Consider the following 3,232-nt stretch of genomic DNA (forward strand, 5'->3'; position numbering starts at 1 on the left):
TGCGCCGGAACTCCCCAGACTCGGCGCCCCACGCGCCTGCGCAGTGAGCTGTTTTTTTTGCCTTGGAAGCCAAGGGCCAGATATCGAAGTTAGAGTTCCCGAAGATCGTCGGAGGTGTGCTTCTGCGTGTACGAGGGCCTTTTAGTGAAGAAACTCTCTTTTTCTGCTCATAGGTTCCAGGCTATACAGTGGTGCCTTGACTTACGAGTTTAATTGGTTCCGAGACCGAGCTCGTTAAGGAGCTTGTTAACTCAATGCAAAAAAATCGGCCAGAGACAGCTGGTATCTCAAAAAACTCGTTAGTCGGGACACTCGTGAGTCAAAGCCCCACTGTAATTTTATTCTGTCTTTTCCCAAGGAAAATTTTAAGTAGCAGATGAAATACAACAGAGTTATGACGGCGCGTGAAGCCTTTTCTTGTCTCTCTCAGCTTCAGCTGGAGCTAATCTGAGGATGACAGGTATATTCGTAGCCATGGCTGAGGCCATGGCATTAAATGTCAGCACCACCACTTAGCCTTCTGGTAATAGTGATGGCTGCCATCACTTGCTGCACTCTCCCTGGAAGGTAAATTTACATTGCAGCATCTCCTTCACTCGGGGAAAATGTAGTAATGCATATGGCTAGAGTCCCTGCTTTATAAAATCGAAGTTTTAACCTCTTAAAAGGAGGAAACTTGAAACAAGGAAGGCACTTTGGTAATTTATGTTGGACTTTGCTAGAACCTGTGACTTAGGGGTAAATGTTGAGGCCTTGGAAAGAATTCCACAATAGGTCATGTGTCTTTATCTCCTTGAAAAGCACATTTCAGATGAGTATTGTAGGGCTGTCATAACAAAATACCACAAAGTGGGTGGCTTAAAACAACGGAAAGTTATTGTCTCTGTTATGGGAGCCAGGAGTCTGCAATCAAGGTGGCAGCAGGATGGGTTCCCACTTGGACTCTCAGAGAACTTTGCCCCCATTCCCCTGTCCTAGCTTCTGGTGGTTGCTACAGTCCTTGGCATTCACTGTAATCTCTGCCTCCATCTCCACATGGTGTTCTTCCCTATGGATCTCAACAGTCTGAGCATTACTTAGTGTCCAAATTTTCCTCTTAAAAGGATGCGTCATTGGCTTAAGGCCCACCCCAATCCATTATGACCTCTTTTTAACTGGGTTCTATCTACAAAGACCCTCTTTCCAAATAAGATCACGTTCTCAGGTAGCAGAAATTAGGACTTCAACAAATCTCTTTGGGGGACCCAATTCAACCAGCGACAGTATGTTACAGAAATAAGTGTGAAAATGACAAGATGCTTTAAGCAAAGAAAGCATCTCTCTCTATATATAAAAGCCTAATGTGCAAATTGTCCCCTCGGGAGTTCGGCCGGGAGCGGTGTGGAACAAAGGAAGGCCCTGCTGGCAGCCTAGGGACCCTACCCGTGCATGAATTTCGTGCACCGGGCCTCTAGTAATTTCAATATTAGGAATGGTGAGAATGCCCACAAAAAAATGCTTCATTCTTATTTTGATAGCTTCATTGCCCTTACAGGATTTTTGTTCTCTTTGAATGTTAAGGACTTGATCCCTCAGAATATATCAGTAAAGGGGAAGTTATGGACTTTGGGATTTTTGAGATATGTACTTGAGCTGCAACAAACGAATACTAAAATTCGAGTGGCTTAGCATAATAAAGGTGTATTTGTTACCTTCTTAACAGTCCAAGTGGATATTCCTACTGAATGAAAGCTGATTTCCAGGAACCTGAAGAGATAGGAGTATGGGGAGTTTCTTAAAATTCTTATCTGAGACGTGCCACATATTACTTCTGCACATACAATATTAGCAAGAACTACATACCTAGATGCAAGGGGACAGGGAAACAATCCCTGGCTGAGTTCCAGGTATTACTTTATACTGTAGAAGAGAAACCTGAATTAGTGGACAGCTATCTCTGCCACATGGATACATCTCTCTGGAATTTTTTTTTTTTGGTAGATAATTTTTATGAGTTTATTTGAGCCAAACTGGCAACATATGCCAAGAGCAAGATCTCAACTGCTCTTCTCTCTGGAATATTTTTAATGATAGGTCTTGCTTATAGAAAGTAGAATGGACATCTGTAGATGTTCCTTTTAACCTCATAAATCTATGAAACTGTAGTGTAAGATTTTAGAAAATAGCCTGTGATTATCTTTAAGATGAGACAACTATAGGATCAGAGGGGTATTAGGATAATGTAAATTTTCTGCATTAAAGCAGCATGAGATACTGATGAGAAATATGGCCTCTGATGTTGATTTGTCTGGATTCAGAACTTGAGCCTACAGGCCACCTCAAATCTCTCTCCTATCTTCTCAGACATTTACTAATGATCTGTTTTACAGAAAATTATGCCTCAGTCACAATTTCTATAAGTGGGGGATGTTAATTCCTATCTCACTAGGTTGTTGTGGGATTCAATAAGGTAACATGTACAGTGTCTTGCTCCTTTGGCAAGTGGTTTTTATAAATGATTGCTATTATTACTAATATTATCTCTTTTGAACTACAAGTAGTCAACATTTGGGAAAGTATTCCATATCATCAATAATGAAATAATTTTAATTTAGAACAAAATGAAATATTTTTTTACCTACTGTATTATTTTCATTTTAAAAGGTAATGTTCAGACTGTTGAGACACCACTAAAATAGGTATTCATTTTGTCCCACTCTTAGCTTTGCTCCCTTCCATCCAGCCATATTGTTCGTGCTGGACCTCACCTCACTTTCTTCATTCAGTTCTCTACTCATGTCATCTCTCCAGTCTTCCCTGACTGTCCTATCCAAAAAACACCCCCTCACTCTGTAATCTTATACTACTTTATTGCCTTTCACATCCATTATCATTACCTGATATTTTATTGTACGATTCATAAATGTATATTATATATGTAATATGTAGATAATCAATTATAATATACTAGAGGCCCGGTGCACAAAAATTTGTGCACTCGGGGGGCGGGGAGAGGGGGGTCCCCCAGCCCGGCCTGTGCCTTCTCGCAGTCTGGGACCCCTCAGGAGATAACGACCTGCTGGCTTAGGCCTGCTCCCGGGTGGCAGAGGGCAGGCCCAATCCCTAAGTGCAGCCCCTGGTCAGGCTCAGAGCAGGGCCGATTGGGGAGTTGGGGCACCGCCCCCTATCACACTCAAGGCAGGGTGGATGGGGAGGTTGCGGTGCCACCCCCTGTCACGCACAGAGCAGGGCC

Source organism: Myotis brandtii, unplaced genomic scaffold, assembly GCF_000412655.1.
Source record: "Myotis brandtii unplaced genomic scaffold, ASM41265v1 scaffold499, whole genome shotgun sequence".
In the NCBI taxonomy this organism is placed as follows: Eukaryota; Metazoa; Chordata; class Mammalia; order Chiroptera; family Vespertilionidae; genus Myotis; species Myotis brandtii.